The sequence below is a fragment of the Colossoma macropomum genome, unplaced genomic scaffold, assembly GCF_904425465.1.
Source record: "Colossoma macropomum unplaced genomic scaffold, Colossoma_macropomum, whole genome shotgun sequence".
NCBI lineage: Eukaryota > Metazoa > Chordata > Actinopteri > Characiformes > Serrasalmidae > Colossoma > Colossoma macropomum.
The window spans coordinates 3,073,697-3,093,092 of record NW_023494810.1 but is presented as its reverse complement, the minus strand read 5'-3'; the positions used below and the strand labels follow the sequence as shown (position 1 = coordinate 3,093,092).

At 38.8% G+C, this 19,396-nt stretch overlaps 1 protein-coding gene across 1 annotated transcript in view; it reads left to right on the top strand.

The window, feature by feature from the left end:
• The window catches only part of LOC118799865 (potassium voltage-gated channel subfamily D member 3-like), a 172,976-nt gene that overhangs the window by 45,782 nt on the left and 107,798 nt on the right, over positions 1-19,396 (top strand). The gene's annotated exons all lie outside the window — the stretch shown is intronic.

Below are 19,396 nucleotides of genomic sequence, written 5' to 3'. Positions count from 1 at the left end.
CAGTGCCACCTGAAGGCCCAAAGATCACAGCCAGCAAATACTGGTTTTTGGTCTTGTCCCTTACATACAGAGATTTCTCCAGATTCTCTGAATCTTTTAATGATATTATGTACCGTAGATGATGAAAAGCAAAAGGTCTTTGCTATTTTATGTTGAGAAACGTTATTCTTGAATTGTTGTTATTTGATCATGCTGTCTTTCACAGAGTGGTGAACCCCTCCTCATCTTTACTTCTGAAAGACTCCTTTGTTCCCAATCATGTTACTGACCTGTTGCCAATCAACCACCAGGTGTTTTTTTTTAGCATTACTCAACTTTACCGGCCTTTTGTTGCCCCCGCCCAAACTTTTTTGGAACGTGTTGTTGGTACTTTTCAAAAAACAGTAACATTTCTCAGTTTCAACATTTGATATTTTGTCTTTGTACTATTGTCAATGAGTTTAAATGATTTGCACATCACTGCATTTTGTTTTTATTTACATTTTGCACAGAATCCCAACTTTTTTGGAAATGTAGTTGAATTATGTTTTCATCATTTCACAACTTTCAATATTATTTAGCAAAATAGTCCTGTAGTTGTCTCTTTCCAACATGGCAGTTTGTGCCTTTGAATCATTGTCAGTGTTATAAGTTTAAGTTAAGTTTAAGCGTAAGTAATTTATAATATGATGCATATATAATAATATAATACAAATGATAAATTATTGTAAAATTAATTAACCTTTTTTTTGTTTCGTTTTTTTTTTTGTTTCATTCTTTGGCTGAATGGTACTGAATTTTGGTCCGAATTTCACTGTTACTCACTGCTGCCTTCTAAACATGTTACCACATTAAGTCGGAAGCTGGAAAATAATTGTCAGCTTAAATAATTGTGGCAGGCCTACTTGCTTGTGTGGTTTCTGATACTATATGACCTACAATTCTGTATAAAAAGTACGGACAAATTTCAGCCTTCATGATGACTAATACTTTCAGCTGTGTTGTGTTATAGATAACAGTATGTTACAGCGTCAGAAACCACATAAGCTTCTTATCCACATCCATTTTTTTGAGATTACTTAACAACGTGACATGGTTTGAGGCTAATTGATGGAGAATAAGCTTCCATTACTTGGTAGCTACATGAGCCTCTTGTGCAAAACAAACGAAGCAAACTTCAGACACCAAACTTGTCCTGGCTGGTCAATTACATTTAGCATAAGTGGGGAAAACTGTGTAAATTTGGTTTGTCATTGAATCATCACTTTAAATATCCAACTCTCTAGTAGTCAGTGCTTTAGTCTTTTTCAGGTCTTTTTCCTTTAATGAGAAGAAAACCAGCCTGGTTAAGGGGCAGCGTGGAGGCTCTGGGTCAGAAAATGCATGACCTACTGTCACTTAATCTCATACGCGCTGCATCAGGCTTTAAATATTTAGAGTATCTTTTGGCTTAGATGAAACATGGCTCGACTACATGCATCTGAAACAATGCCCTGAATGTTTTATAAGTACAAGGCAGTTTTACAGAAATCAATTGGAGAAGGACAGCACAAAGCAACTAATCCTCAATAGTAACCTTGCCTCAAATGGAATTAATGGTGCATTTTAGCACCCTACAGGGCTGCGGATCAAAATGAGCAAGCCGTGTCGGAAATTAAAAATATCCTTCTTATCAGCGCAAGAACTTGGAGCCAATTTCCCAACACAGGCACCACTAATGGAACCTTTCTAATGATAGCCGTGGTGTTTTATTCAGCTGTGTCGGAGCTTCATTTACTGCTTAAACTCATTTAAACACAATTACTGATGCTTCCTCTGAAAGAAATGCTGAAGTACTTATTCTGCTCTTTCCTTTCTTATGTAGTCTGAGGAAGCGTCGTAGCTGACCTCACGCTACAAAAGAGGTCAGGTAATTGTTTTCAGTTGAAAGTTGAACTATGAATTAATTGACAGCATAAGAAGGAACTACTTATCATTACTACTGCAGGATAATACCTCAACAGTGGTATGCTAGTCATTGCCTACTGTCTTTATCCCTGGAAAAAATGTGTTTAAAATAAATCTAAAAAAATCTAAAAAAGTATATAGTTATAAATTATTATGTAGTTTTTATACATATATATATATATATATATATATATATATATATATATATATATATATATATATATATATATAGATAGATAGATAGATAGATAGATAGATTAGTTATATTGATTTATTATTTTAACAGTTTGACAAATAAAGAATCCTGATTATACTTTGCCCAATATGAAACAGTTCAAGACACACCATGAAAGACAGACCTAGGAGCTCCAACTTATGCAGGATAAAGCATAACATGGATATTTTGTGGAGTTAATCCCTTAAAATCCAGGCTCATTACATACCAAGGCTTATTATTCAGTAACAACAGGGACTTCAATGCAAACTGGTTGAGCTATTCTTAGGTTATAAAAGTATGTAATAAAACTAGTCACCATTTTGGGGGTTAAACCTATTTAAGTAGATTGTGCTTTTGGTCATCTACTTATATTCCCATTGCAACTTCATCTGCCAATTTTGACAGCAATCAGATTTTCTCAAGATTCACACTGCAACTTTTATGGTTTTTATACTGTGAAAGTAACTTTTGCTCACTCTGATCAATTATTCACAACAAAGGATCCAGCAGTGAAGAAATCTGGCACAGACTGGCGGAACAGGGATGAAGGAGCTTGAGAAGATCATGAAATGTAAAAAAATGTGTCTCTACAAAGATTAGTACTGTCTAGACCCTGTGTGTCAAACACAAGACACAAGCCTCTCCGGCCTGCAAAAGTATTTAAATTTTCTATTGATATTAGCCCGTTTCACAGTGCGCTGCACTACAGTTCCCAGCATGCACTGCAACATTCTGTGTAGTCCGACTCTCCTACCTCAACAACAATCTATGGGACAGCGGTTACACCTCAGTTCTACACAGTTCTGTTCAGCTCAGCAGCTCAGATTCTTAATGAACCTGCAGCAAAGAAAGGATGTCAGGTGTCTAGTTCAAGCAAATAGGCAGGTTTAAAAGACTGAGCTTCTGGAGCTATTTGAATTTTGAATATTTAAAATATTTGTGTAATATTTCAAGGTCTACTACAAGTGCCTGTATTTTACTGCTGAGGTTTTTGCATATTTTGAATAAACAGTGGCCAGTTCGGATTATAGCACAAGCAGAATATGACCCTTTACTGGTTGAGTTTGAGACCCCTGGTCTAAGCTGTGATCTTTTATATGATTCTTTATAGATTTGAAAACTGGACCATAATAAAATACTGTTAAACTTCGGTGCTGGTGACAACTTTTTTGAGAAAACCCTGGAAAACAAAGGAATGAATTCTTGACCAAATCAAGCCTCACTTCTCACTTGAAGTCCGGATCACTTAAGCTCTCTTATTATGGATATATGCTCAGAGAATCAGTTCATTGGAAAAGACAGTTATGCCTGGAACAGTTGAGGTTAAAAGAGAAAGAGAACAGTCAGCAACAGGATGAATGGACACAGCCAGGGATATAATAAACGGGCCATTAAGAAGCCCAAAGAGCCCAAAAAACAGAAGACAGGACATTCTGGAGAAACACTATCCATATGGTCACCAGAAATCTGAACCGACTTCACAGCAGTAATAATAGTGTTTTTTGATTACTTGAGTTGTGAGTCACAGAATTTACACCTATATAATTTGAATCACTCTCTTGGTGGCTGTAATGTAGCGCTATTTCAGCTCACAGTGAGAGCTGAGTGAGAGTACAGCCTCCATATGGCAGCAGTGGCCTTACAAAGTAAACAAACCCCATATACATTTAGAACAGCTCATTATTAATTTATTAATTTTTATTTTAAATGCAGGATTTCAGCAGAAACGTACTATAGATGTATACATATTTCACTTTTTTCTTGCTGATATTAGCTGTTCAACAATGTGGTCCAAATGCTGTTATGTATGTATTTATGTTGGAGATCAGCCAGTTCAGACAAAACAGCATCATATCACATTATAGATCATCAATTATATCAATTTATCAGTTTCCCCAGAGTTTTAGTGACTGTTAAAACTAGCTCCTCTGCCCATTACAGCTAAATGGATGGATGGATGGTTTGATGGATAGATAGATAGATAGATAGATAGATAGATAGATAGATAGATAGATAGATAGATAAAAAGATGAATGGATGAATGGATGGATAGATGGATAGATAGATAAAAAGATGGATAGATAGATAGAAGGATGGATGGATGGATAGATAGATAGATAAAAAGATGGATGGATGAATGGATACATGGATAGATAGATAAAAAGATAGATAGATAGATAGATAGATAGATAGATAGATAGATAGATAGATAGATAGAAGCATGGATGGATGGATGGATGGATGGATGGATAGATAGATAGATAGATAGATAGATAGATAGATAGATAGATAGATAGATAGATAGATAGATGGATGGATGGATGAATAGATAGATAGATAGATGGATGGATGAATGGATAGATAGATAGATAGATAGATAGATAGATAGATAGATAGATAGATAGATAGATGGATAAATGGATAGATAGATGGATAGATAGATAAAAGATGGATAGATAGGCAGATAAAAGATGGATAGATAGATGGTTGGATGGATAGATAGATAGATAAAAAGATGGATGGATGAATGGATAGATAGATAGATAGATAGATAGATAGATAGATAGATAGATAGATAGAAGCATGGATGGATGGATGGATGGATAGATAGATAGATAGATAGATAGATAGATAGATAGATAGATAGATAGATGGATGAATAGATAGATAGATAGATAGATAGATAGATAGATAGATAGATAGATAGATAGATAGATAGATGGATGAATGGATAGATAGATGGATAGATAGATAAAAGATGGATAGATAGGCAGATAAAAGATGGATAGATAGATGGTTGGATGGATAGATAGATAGATAAAAAGATGGATGGATGAATGGATAGATAGATAGATAGATAGATAGATAGATAGATAGATAGATAGATAGATAGGAGAGAGAGAGAGAGAGAGAGGGAGAGAGAGAGCTGTAGTCATCCCAGAGGGAACTTATTCTAGTGCAGCAGTACAAACCAGATAAAGAGGGAACCAAGGGCAAAGTATCGCCGTTCACTATTTACAGATACATGAACACAAATTAAAGATAAATAATAAAATAAAATATACTAAAACAATAAATATTTGTGGAAAATAAACAAAGTGGCAGTGCATAGTAACATGAGTAGAGAGATGTATTGCAGTGTCCAGCTGGTGCCCAATGAGCCTGTCCTGTCGGTGGCTCAGTATACAATAATGTCCCGGCATGGAGTGAGTCTGTTGCTGAAGGTGCTCCACTGTCAGACCAGTAGGTCATGGAAGGGGTGTGATGTATTGTCCAGGAAGGACGATGTAGTTTATGTTTTCATTTGTTGAAATGGAAGCTGCTTGTATAAAAAAGACTCTTGATCAAATATATATTTAGCAAAATCCAAGTAGTGTTTGGATGTGTCCTCATCTATATTACTCAGCACACATTCCTCACATTCTGTATTAATTATAGTATAAATATATTCAGGGTTGCTCTTTGTCAGAGAAAATCCAGCATCTGGAAACCCATTTGAGATAAAAGATTAAAGAACTTACATTGAAATGCTATATTATAGTGCACTTGAGCAGTAGATCTAATGGCCATGGGAGCAGCTAGCCTGCTTTCATCAAAATACAGCACGATCTAAAGTTCACTTTTCCGATGTTTAGTTTCTCAGTGCTTTCCAGTTCGTATCTTAAAGCATTCATAATTCATCACAAGTCAATGTACATTATATTGTGCAGGGGAAATGCTACTCTGGAGTGAACCAGCAGACAAATAAAGTGTAGAAAAGAAGTTTGGTTGAAAATGGCTTCAAAATGACCCCATCATATTTTCATATATAAATAAACAGTTTGAGTAAAAAGAGCACAAATCTTCCTTCTGTCACAGGAGCTGCTGCTGTTGTAGATTATAAACCTGGTGGCTTAAAGCAAACAGTCCTAAACAGAGGCTTTGGAGGTTGTCTGTGTGCTGAAGGTGCGAAGGGGTTTGAGGTCAGGAAAGGTCAGTCAGGAGTGTGATTGAGTTCAGTTTATCGCTTCACACATGAACTGCTGTGTTAGCAAAGGACTGATATGGTGTGTTTCCTCTGGTTGAAAGATTAAAGCGTTGCTGTTATGATACTGTGGTTAAAGCAGTGTTGGGTACAACCGGAAGCAGAGCTTTTGAAAACCTGTAACAATATACAGTTTAATAAAACGTTCAACAAACAATATTTTAGTCTACTACTAATAATAATAGCAATGGACAATTCTGAGAGTTTAGTTTGTCAACAGTAGAGTTTGGCTGCCAAGCAACACTTTGTGGAAAAGATTAGACACCCCTGCCTTAAAAGAAAGTCCTGCAACGTCTTTGTCGTTCGTCTTTGTCATTCGTCTTTGCAACGCCGCCGGGCAGTTATTTCCAGCCATTCGAGACCAGGTTTTATCATTTTGAAGGAAGAGAAACCAAAATACTCTAAACTGAAGGTCAGATTTTCAAAAACATACTGGAAACCACTGGTAAAATTGGATAAAATGTCATTTTTGGGTTGTTCTGGCTGCTGCACTTATACAGATCTCCACAATGAGGGGGGCTTTCCCTGCTAACACCACAATATCATCGACTGTTCTCCACTCACGGCGTAAACAGCAAGCTGATTGGCTCTTTTTATTGAAGGGCGGGACTTTCTCTGTAAACGGACGGTATGTTGAGCATTGCGAGCGTTCTCATTCATATGTCAACCAGTGACTCCGTGGACTGTCTGTCAATTTCATGATGAATGGACGAAAAGAAACGACTAAAATACATACATACATACATACATCATCTAAACCGCTTATCCTTCTGGGTCGCGGTGGGGTGCTGGAGCCTATCCCAGCTGTCATTGGGCGGAAGGCAGGATACACCCTGGACAGGTCGCCAGTCCATCGCAGGGCAGACAGAGAGACATACACAGTCGCACACTCACTCCTAGGGGCAATTCAGCACGTCCAATCAGTCTGACTGCATGTTTTTGGACTGTGGGAGGAAACCAGAGTACCTGGAGGAAACCCACGCAGACACGGGGAGAACAGGCAAACTCCACACAGAAATGACCCTGGTCACCCGGCCGGGAATCGAACCCAGGCCATTCTTGCTGTGAGGCGACCCACTGCGCCACCGTGCCGCCCACAACTAAAATAGCTTGGAAAAAAAGTCTGGTTCCATTGACTTACATTAAAAGTAAAGTATGGTTTTTCTTTCTCCTGTAAAGTTACCATTTTGGAGATATGAGTTTTTGATCCAACAGCAGAGATATGGTATGACTGTAAGTGAGAACATTGAAGAGGGAGGAAAAAATAAACAGCACTCACCTCAGATTCACTTAGCTGAGGTGTCATCCATAAAACATTACTTAGTACAGCTGTAAATTATAGAACACAGCACTGAAGCTGCTTTGAATCGTCAGGTGAAAAATGATCTCTGTTTTTTGCTAGTAAATTTTCATCTCTTGCTAGTTTGTGTTTCGTTGCCAAAAGCCACAGTTTGCATCAGTACAAAAGGTGAAAAGAGTTCTAAATAGCACCAAAAGGTTTCTTCCACTGTTACAAGCTTGACATTGTAACAATAGAACAACCCTTTCTGGTGTTATATAGAGCGTGAAGAGCTTCATCGCTTCTTTCAGAAGCTAAAACTCTTGAGTTCTAACACACTGGCTTTAACCGATGTCTGTAGCCCAGTTTGAGCTGCTTTTTGAGATTCAGATACTTTTAGCAGCTCTAGCATCTTGGTTGCCACCATGCCAACACCACAGACAGCCATGATTGGTCATAGAGATATTGTTGCTGCTGAAAGCTCACAAAAATTGAACACGGGGCGAATAAAATCATTTTTGCCGTCCAACACATCATTCAGTGTGCAGTCATACAACTGCTCGAATTATTGTAATGTCTTCGGAATAAATGGTGCTCACTAGCCACGTTTACATGCAGCCTGATAATCCGTTAATAATCCGACTAATAGCTCAATCGGAATAGAACACGTCCATGTAAACACCTCAATCGGAATAGACTAGTCTGATTGAGGCCATGCGGAATACAATTTCTATCCGATTGAACGAGGTGGGTAAACTTCTAAATAATCCGTTAAATAGAAGAATAATAGCCATGTAAACGCCTGAATCCGATTAAATTCCAATCGGAACGTGTAAGTATGTTCTGCGCATGTGCGTCGCGTCATGGTGAAAGTTTATACCGTTCAGCATGGCGGAGAAGAAACTGGTCTGCAGAGGAGACGAAGTTTATGCTCTGATCTTTAAAAGACGGCGGTGGGATGGACATCCATCTTATGTGTCTCAGAACACGACGTCTTCCTCTCGGCCTTCTTTAATAAGGACATGTGAAGGACGTTTTCCTGAGTCTGACATCATTTTAAAGTAATTAAAACACAACTGCGCCACCTGGAAACTCATATCACGCAGACTGGACCTCACGTGATGTTCGCTGTCATGGTAACGTTTACTCTAAACGCTACTCCACGCATGCGTGTCATTTTGCATCGGATTACTTGTAGTGAGCATGTAAACGAAGATTTTCCATCAAATCCTTGAATAGAGTGTGCATATAAACACCTCAGTCTGAATCTGTAATCGGATTGTATTCAATCGGATTGGCAAAAATCTTTGCATGTAAACACAGCCATTGTGTAAAGGCCTCTGTGAAATCTGAGGGTCCCTTTGCATTAACATTCATTTTTGGTTACAGGATCATGTTCAGGTTTCACTTGACCGCATAAACAGCCAGGTGGAAACACACCCGGATGCACTTTGACTGGTTTACAGTCAGATCACTCAAACCACACTTTTAGGTGGTCAGATATGGATCTTCACCACATTTAGAAAGTGTAGATAGAATGCATTTTCGTTATCCGTGTATATTTACGTGAGTGAAAATATGTCTACTAAGTGCTGACAAGCAGGTAAAAGACTGAAATGAACAATGAAATGAAAAGCTGGAGGATACACAAGGCTGAAGATCCCCAAACCATAAGCCTTCTTGCAGGCCGGTCTGCGGAAAGTGTGCAAGCCAAGCTCTTATCATAACGAGGGAAAAATGTATTGACTGGCTTTTATTGTGGGAAATTGGATCTCGCTTGGCCAAACTGGGGCGTATTTTAGTGAAAAGTGTAAATAGAACGTTCTGGACAAGAACATATGTTAACCCTCTATTGCACAATGTTGCCTCAGGGCAACAAACTCATTTTCCTCGCTTTACAATAACACTATACATATTTGGACAATAATAGGGTTAACAATAAAGGGAGGAGTTTGAGCAAGTAAATAAAAAGCATGTGCTTGGTCAAACTGTCTCTTAGCGCTTTTAAACCTCTTTTTTAACATTCAGTATCAATTTTTTGGTTATGAGATTTTGCAGACATATGTTTGTTGCCTAAAAGCAACACTGCACAACAATGGAATGGATTTAGCCAGTCACAAGTCAGGTCTCAACACTTCAGGGAACACGGCTCTATATCATTTCTTTCCGTAGTCTTACAATGTTGCCTCAAGGCAACATACTCCAAAAGGACCCCTGCACACACACACACACACACATCATCTAAACCGCTTATCCTTCTGGGTTGTGGTGGGGTGCTGGAGCCTATCCCAGCTGTCACTGGGCGGAAGGCCCCCTGCACACATTATTATTATTTTTATTGTTCTTGAATTTAATAATTGGGTCTGAAAAAATAAATCAAGGACCATTTTATACAAGAAAAGTGAATAGAATTTTTTTAATTGCTCTCATAATGCGTGCAGCAGAGGGTTAAAGCCAGTTATTGGCAGAGAGAAGGAACAAGTTGGAGTGCAAGCTTGACCAAATGGACACAGTACTTTGAGCTGCTGCTTATCTGTGCTAAAACAGCAGGTTGGGGGTCAAGATGAGTTCAAGTGTAGGTTCAAAACGAACCATACCCTTTCTAATCCTCAGTCCATGATCCAGATTTGTTACAGGCTTTTCGACTGTGAGGTGTGAATTTCAGGCTGCAGGTGTAATTTCAGTTTGCTATAAAGTAAATGAACAAACAGCATCAGAGCAACACCAGTGGGAAAGCTAGTATGTAATACCGTGGTGTATTTCATCTGCTGTGCTGGGAGAAGTGTGAGCTGGTGGAATTTAACAGTTTTTAATTGGATTGTCTTACAGAAGGTTTACATCATCTAGGAATGTATAGCCCAGTAGATTATGCTGAAGATTGTGAGAGATTTACGATACGTTCTGAGATATTTCTGTCTTCAGTTTCTTTTACAGCTCTCACACTGGCATACAGAGTGATCCCTTTATGTCCACAATTATGCACCATTCAGGCGGACTGTATGCCTGTATACGTGATAAAAGTATGCTGAACAAATCATGTATGTAAGCCAAGATTTCTGAGGAGCCATGCTGAACCTTCCAGGAGAAAAATTAATTTCGTGCGTGATGTATCTCAGCAGGACGGTTCGTCTGAAACGCGCCATCTGATAATATATGATAATATGTGCTCTTGCTTGTAAAGATCCAATTTGAGAGTTTAATAACTTGCTGGTGAATGTGACGAAAGACAAGGTCCCATGTCATTGAAGCGTTTTCGGGAATTAACTGAGACTGAATTGATGTTTTATTGACCGTTAAAGCATAATTAGATATTCATTATGGGCTATTCAACATGCTGCGAGCAGAAGTGTGGCAACGCACCATTTCCTCTCAATCTGTCGGGGCAATGGAGGTGGAGGGGAGCGTGGTAGGCGGAGCCTGTTGAATTTGTGTTGCTCCGCCTTGTTTGTGTGTTGCCTATCACCTTCAGCACTGTGCAGGACATATGCCTACCCATTTTGTGGGGTTGAAAATGGGAACATGCTGTGTAAAGTTTTATACAGCACAGTTTAGATTTTTGTATTGTTTATGAAGTACTGTGCAAAAAAAAAATCACAGGATCTTTACATAATACATCAGATTTTTCAGTGTTCATTGTGTTCTTTGCATTTACAGCTTTAGTTTTTGAGAGGCTTGCTTTAAGTTTTTCAAAGAAATCTGCAGGGATGTTTTTCCATGCCTTCAAAGTTCAGTCTTAGAAGTTGGTTGCACTTTTTTGCTTCTCATGATTCAAGTAATCTCAATAATATTCAATAATGTTGAGGTCTGGACTCTGAGGTGGTCAGTCCATAGTTCTGAGAACTTCAGTAGCTTCCTTGTTTCTCAGCAATGGTTTCTTGACAGCTACACATCCTTTGTCTTCTCACAGTGGAAGGATGAACAGAAACACCTGTAGAGTTTTCCAGATTTGATGCTTTTTCAGGTTTTGGTCTCTTTTGGTTTTGGTCTCGCCTGCGATGGACTGGCAACCTGTCCAGGGTGCATCCTGCCTTCTGCCCAATGACAGCTGGGATAGGCTCCAGCACCCCACCGTGACCCAGAAGGATAAGCTGATGATGATGTGTGTGTGTGTGTGTGTGTGTGTGTGTGTTTGTTTTTGGTCTCTACCAGGTCTCGCATGGTTGTTAGGAGTCCCATTTCCTCTATAACTTTTTTTCACTTATTTCCTTTAGGCTCATCCCTTCTTTATGCACATGGTTCATCCAAACTCTTTCTGAAAAAATTATAACTTGTTCATAAGCCATTGTGACTGGAGGTTAAATGAAAGAAGGGTGGTCTCTGACTTTTTCACAGTATTGTATGAAATGATTCTGTTGAATTTGCGTTGTTTGTGTGTTCCCTATCGCCTCCAGCACCACGTAAGGCATATGCCTACCGAACATTATTACACGCCTGCATGTTTATTTATTCCCTCCTGATGGGCTTCTATTACTGTCATAGCTGCGGCTATAAGCATGAATTCATAAGTCATCCTCCATGGCTAAGCCTGACTCAAAGAGCAATTTATATTCTGCCCTTAGTGGACATAAAACCATGTAAATGTATTCCAATTTACACTTCGTCTCCTGCTTTTAGACTCCTCGAGACATCAGATGGATTTAGAGCATAGCTCTTGCTCAGTTAGACGTTCAGCTGCATTATTAGACTGTAGGACCTTTTAGCAATCAGCAAACAGGTCCTCAGACTTGATCAGCAAAGGGCCAGGCAAATTGCCATTATTTTGCAGGCTGACACACTCGAGCCTTGTGTTCACTCATTAAAATTCATAGGCCCCCGTAATAAATGTGCGCCACAAATTATGCTCTCTGTCAGCTGGCACCAGGCATGTTCTTCAAATCCTCAGTGTTGCAGCACCCAATAATTCTTTTGGGGACCCGTCGCCCGCTATAACAAATTAACCCGCAGCCATTGCAATTTAAGTGTTATTAGTTGTGTTGAGTTATGACAGACCTAGAGTCTTAATCTCCTCTTCAGGAAAGACTGATAGATATGGAGTGAGGTGAGATGTCCCACATCCAGTCAGGTTTGACGAAGAGCCAGAAACTCTGGAGAAAGACCAGGACTTGTGTTCATAATACAGCCCTGAGTTAGTATCAGGACCAGGCCAAACAGGGTTCCAGCCAACACAAACAGCTCCAACAAAAATAATAGTAAACTATTATTTGCAGATCATTTTATGGTAGTTAGTAGCATTTCAACGTTACACACATGATCAGTGAAACTGATAAAATCAAAATTGACCGTTATTGATTAATAAAGTTAATTAGAGATTTAAAAATGTTCAATACAAACAAACAAAGTAAAATGTTAATTTAAAACAGATAGTTCTGGTCGTAAAATCTGATTGGCTGAGCCGCGTTCAAAGCCGTTGTAAAATCCACGATATACACACATCTATGACCGCCTCACAGCAACTGAACTCTGTATCACTACGCCACAGCACAAAACCCCTTGTGCTGTTAATGGAATAATCTTTGACTCTCATGCTGCTCACATGGACCACAGAATATACTGATGCAGTAAGAACCCATTTTTTTGTTTAAACTGAGGGGCTGGAGACTTATGTTCTTAGCTAGAACTAGGCTGGTCAGCTAGCTAACAGGCTAAAAGATAACCAACAGCCTAAACAACTCCATCATTAATATCACAGGCTTTAATTAAAGTAGTTACAGTATGATTAACTGTAAAACAGCAGTATAAAAGTCTAAGAATGTCACTTTAATGGATTTGATGGACCCAGGCTCAATCCCAAATTAGTAATTCTAGCCTCTACAGCCAAATAGTGCATCATTTAAGTATGGATGTGTCCCAAATGACTATTTCTTAGCTGTATTTTGCTCTGTTGGGCTGCAGGATCCAGTATTTAAACTCCTACGTAGTGCACTATGTAGGGAGCAGGGAGCCGTTCGAGATTCAGCCCCCGTGTGAGAAGAGGGCACCGCTGGATTGGTGCTAAATAAGACTCGTGGTGCTAATTTGGTGACTAAAAAGTACTTATAAAGTGAAAGATTATGCATTAAGCAGTTCTTTGTTGTCATATGTTCATTGTTATATGACAAAAGGTTAAAAATGTCATGAAATGACCGCAAAATACAGCGATAGGCGACTGAACATTCTCCTCATTTGTCAGTCCATGGTTGCGTGTAAATGTTACCGTACTCTAAAGGGACTACATTTATTGGCGGAATACTTGTTTATGTTGTTTATTATTAATAATCAATTATTTTCTGAAAAATTGTGTATTTTATCATATTTTATGTTGGCCACCATTTTAGAAAAGCAGCGAGTCACTTGAGGCTGTGCGTTACTACGATTTTATCACAGGGGAAGGGAGTTTTAAGAACAAGTTGTTTAAGAACCCCCTTCCCATGATAAAATCACAGTAACGTGCGGCCTCTCATGGCTTATTGTTTTATTAAAAGCTAAATTATTAAGATACATTTTCAAAAATGGTCAAAAGCAGACTGTGAATAGTCCACTATAATCAGAAGAGAACCATAATGCTCTGTAACAGACGTTATGGGAAAATACTAAACACCTACATAAGCTATAAAGACATTCATAAAGGCTTATTCCAAGTATTAGTTGCCCTAAAATTTGCTGAGATGAACTGACATTAGTTTGGACTAAAGCAGCCTTTATGGCAATCGCTACTTGTTGGCATAAGCCTTTATAAAAGTTTATGGAAGTTTATATCAGGGGTCATGAAAGGCTTGTATAGGTGTCATACTCGTATAGGTTATGAGTCCTATTAAGTCAATTAAATGTTACCAACTTGAGTAATGAAATGGCTACAGGTTACATAGACTATATGTCCAAAATGATCCAGACACCCCTTTTAATTAGTGAATTCAGCTACTTTAAGGTTGAGCCCATTGCTGACACAGGGTTTAAGCGCACAAACACAACTTGCATGATATCCATAGAAACGCATTGGCTGTAGAATGGAACACTCTGGAGACCCACATTAGCTGAAGGTCACCACACACAATGCCAAGTGTCAGCTGGAGGTTTGAATGCCCCCCAGTATTGGGCTGTGGATCAGTGGAACCGTGTTCTCTGGAGTGATGGAGCTCCATCCAGTATGTTCAGAATGAGTTGGAATGGCATTTGTGGACATCAGTACCTGATCTCACTAATGCTCTTGTGGCTGAATGCAATCAGATCCTCGCAACAATGCTCCAACTTTGAGTGTAAAGCCGTCCCAGAAGAGTAGAGGTTGTTACTGCAGCAAAGAGAAACACACGTCCTATTAACACCCTTGATTTATCAGAGGAGACGTTGGATGAACAAGTGTCTACACATTTTTTGACATGGTGTAGATGATTGGAAATATGTGTGGGTGGCTGGTCAAGCCAGGTGCTGATAGGTGTTCTTGGAAATGCTTTCTTTGGCGAACGGTGCCTTCGAACAGTCACAGTGGTCAGTGATCAGCAACTGGGCAATATATCATGTAAACAACATGTATATCCAGGAGAATAGACCAGTAACATTGCTCACTCCAAAAATAGACATCATTTGTTTTTTTCTGAAGTTTTGATGTATTTATCATTAGCTTGGTACATTGTTTGGCTGTTTGATCTACTGTACTGCTGTGATATTAAAGAATGTACTGACTGGTAACGTGTCACACTTATAACAGTTCGTAAACCCTAGTAAGATGGAACCTGCCCCAGTTTACCAATTGTATTTATGGTTAAGTGTGGTCAATATGATACCATATAGCATTATAGTGGCAAATTACACTACATTATGTCATAATATGCTTTTCTGAGCATATTGTAAATATTGTCAGTCCTTTTTCAGGCCAAAAAGAACATGAATAGCCTTATTTAATTGGATTTAGTGCAGTATGTGAAATGGTGCATACAATTGGTTGCATTCATAGCTTTTGATAGTATTTTTTGGGTCCTTTAGTATGTTTCAACTCTTTAAACTGCAGAAAAATTGAATGATGTCATGATATTTACCGTATTGTTTATCTACTATTTATCGTAACGTGATGTTTTTGCTGTATCGCCCATCACGTTCACGACTTTTATCCAACTTACTGAGAAATCCTACTTTGTTTGAACATTGGCTGTGTGATTCATTCATCTGATTGAATACATTCTGATTATAGATTAAGACTGAGGTGTTTATCACTCTACTCAACACTCTGATGGAAAGTCTCAGTTTACATGCTCACTACAAGTAATCAGATCCAAAATTAGAGATCCGCTTAGTGTAGACGTTACCATGACAACCAGCATCTCGTGAGTCCAGTCAGAGTGAGATGAGCAGCAGTGAGCAGTGCTTGTGTTTTTAACTGCTTTAAAATATCATTCTCAGGAAAACGTCCTTCACATGTCCTTATTAAAGAAGGCCGAGAGGAAGACGTCGTGTTCTGAGACACATAAGCTGGACGTCCGTCCCACCGCCGTCTTTTACAGATCAGAGCATAAACTTTGTCTCCTCTGCAGACCAGTTTCTGCTCCGCCATGTCGAACGGTATAAACTTTCACTATACGAACATGATCAGAACGGACTTAAACTTTCCGATAGGGAATGTAATCAGATGCAGGCGTTTACATGGATATTATTCTTCTATTTAACAGATTATTTACAGGATTTCCCACCTCGCTCAGTCGGACAGAAACTGTATCTAGTCCGATTGAGGTGTGTACATGGACAACTTGTATTCCAATTGAGCTATTAGTCAGATTATTAATAGATTATTAGGCTGCATGTAAACATGGCTACTGACTAACTACACGTTTCATTACAAAAGGAACATAATTAGGCCTGTTTAATAGGATAAAGCGCAGTCCAGTTGGTAAAACACTGCATAAGCATCATCATAACATTGGTTTATTATTATTATTATTATTAGTAGTAGTAGTAGTAGTATTATTATTGTTATAGTATTTTTATATGTGACACTACAGGTCCTAATTTGTCTGTTCCAATTTACTACATTTTAGAAAAACAAAATATTGTCGTGCATATTGTGTATCGTAAAAAAGTATTGTGATATAATATTTTTGTTATACCGCCCACCCCTACCTGATGGTATCACCTAGCTCAGTATGCTCAGTGATCTTTCCCATAGGTTTCACTTTAATATGTTAGAGTGCTGATTCAAGCCTAGAACGTTGAGTGGCTTGTCATTTTCATGCACCTGAGCCACTAACACAGCTCCACTCATCACTGAAGTGTCACCAAATAAAAAACCCAGCTGCCCTTTTCCCTTCACTCTGGTGTGGATTAGGCAGGAGACAGTCGCACTTGCATATGTTGTAAAATATCTCCATGTCGGTTTGGCATTAGAACAGCTTGGCCTTGAGAGCTGGAGGGGTTCGGCTAAGGCCGAGGGAGGACACTGCCAGGGCAGCGTATTAACTCCCCATTGAAAAATAAGAGAGGAAAATGTGCTCTAGGGTTATATCAAACATTCACCATTCATCCAAGTGAATACAATCCATTGCTCTTCATACCCGTGATGCATTATTCATCCACCTCCCAGTGCAACGTTATCATCGCAAGGGTGAGATCTTCAAAGAAATGTAAAGTCATTGAATCACAGATGGGACAATAGATCATGACCTGCTGCTTGCTCAGGATTCATTATCTGAATCTACTACACACGTTCTGTCTCATAAAAGCATGAACGGTTGGATGCAGAAGTCTGGGGACAGTTTTTTTTATTTAAAAAATAAAGAAATGGTTATTGTGGATGTGCAAAAGTTTGAACACCCTACTAAGTGGCAACGCACCATTTCCTCTTAATCTGTCGGGGCAACGGAGGTGGAGGGGAAGTTTGTGCTTTTTGTAGCCTGCTAGAAGTCTTGCTATTCTTGTTTTAGTAATTTTTACTCACTCTGGCTTCTAATTCTGTGATATTCTTGGCTGTTTTGCATGGACAGCATGTTTCAAATCTACCCACAGATTTTAGTCTCATTTGCTTACAGGATTTACTGATATTTAGTGGAATCCATTGTTCCATCTACCCCTGCAGTGCTTCCTGTGCCACTGGCTGCCACACAACCCCAAAGCATAACAGATCCACCCCCATGCTTCACAGTTGGCAAGGTGTTCTTTTCATCAAATGCTGCTCCTTTTCTCTCCCTAAACATACCTTTGGCAACTGTGGCTAAAGAGTTCCTTTTTATTTTATCAGTGTACAGTCCTTGTTTCCCAAATGCTTCTCGCTTATCTGGTTGGTTTGCAGATTGTTTTGCTGTTAGTAATAAAGGTTCTGCACAGAAACATTTTTGTTCATCAGGCTACAAACAGTGTAAATGTTCCCTCAAAGGCACAACAGTGGTTTTAAGGTCTGATTGTGAACCTTAAATAAGTTTTTCCAGGTGAAAAGTTCGTATTTGTACCTTTTCATAACCGAATGTTTTAAAACAGAACAGTAAAATAAAAGCCTGGAGACGAGACGTATCCACATATCATTTCAGTGGATTATGGTACAGTTATGGTCCCTGATTAAGGTACTGAGATGTACCCTTGAGGGTCCCACGACAGTGACAAGAGGGGAACTGACCCAGTGACAGTTTACTACCTTAATTTCTGAGAGTGTAGTTTATATGTTGGCTTTTGTGAAGTTTGCTTCTGATGGCTCTTCCACGCAGAAAAACGTTGTGTCAGCTAAAAATTTCTGCAGGTCCTTTGCTGGTATATGGGGGTTTTGCTTTGCCTTTCTGGACCACATATGAGCAGTTCAATCTAAGAGTTTACTTGATCTTCCAGATCTTGCTTTGATGTTCACAGCTTCTCTTCAACTGCAATTTCTTAATTCCTAATTTCAGACAGTGGAAATTGCAAGCTTTGATACCTTTTTATGCCTTTTCTGCTATGTGGGCATCAGTTAGCTTCATTTTCAGATCCTCAACCAGCTGCCTAGATGTCCACGGATGTTGAGTGTTAGTACAAAGTTTAAAGAGTCAGAGAATTTATTACATGATAAAATTATCATCAGCCGACAAGTACTAATGACAATTCTTTACTGACCTCACTGGTATATATATGGTAATATATGGTATGGTGTAGTGGGTAACACCTCTGTCTTCTACGCTGTAAACCCCTCCCTGGGTAAGCAACCTGCAATAAGAGTCCTTGGGCAAGACTCCTAACACTACCTTCACCTACCTTCATAAAAAATGTAAAATTGTAAGTTGCTCTGGATAAGAGCATCTGCCAAAATGCTGTAAATGTAATTAAGCTCTGAGACTTTACAGCCTTGGGAGGATGTGCGAACTTGGCACATGCCACAAATACTATTTTGATTTTCTTCAATTTTGTAACTTGATTAAATATAAAGTAATAGTGCAGTAACATTTTAACGAATGAACAGAAGTGCAAACACATGGACAAATGAACAAATGGATGGACAAAACAACACGAGAATCAAGGAACAAACAAACAGTGTTGGTGCATAAACAAATGAACAGATTAGCTTTAGCTCACAAAGTTTCTCTGGCTCTGAAACTGTGTGGGTAAGAGGAAAGCTCACAGAAGGGGAACACCTATGGAAGCGTTACCCAAGATTAGGACTGCACTGTTTACATTGAGAGGACAGGGGTCATTTATTTAGGTCAGTTATTGGTCATGTGAACACTATTCAAAGGGTACATATAGAGCATGTTCACTAAGATTAACTTAATTAGTAAGAAAACACAGATTTAGGTTTCCTGAGTGTTTATTTGTATATTGCATAGATTGTATGAAATGAAGTTTTTTTTATTAATGGTGAATATTTGTGAATGTGTGAAAATCCAGCTGCTGGTGGTCTGCTGGTTTGTTCTCACTGTTCTAAGTTCCGAGATCGCAGCATTTGATAGAAGAATAGTTTAGAAGTCAGATGTAGCGATTTTTAGCTTTGTTACTCAGAGAAGCCCCTCAGTTCTGTGGTCATCACACATAT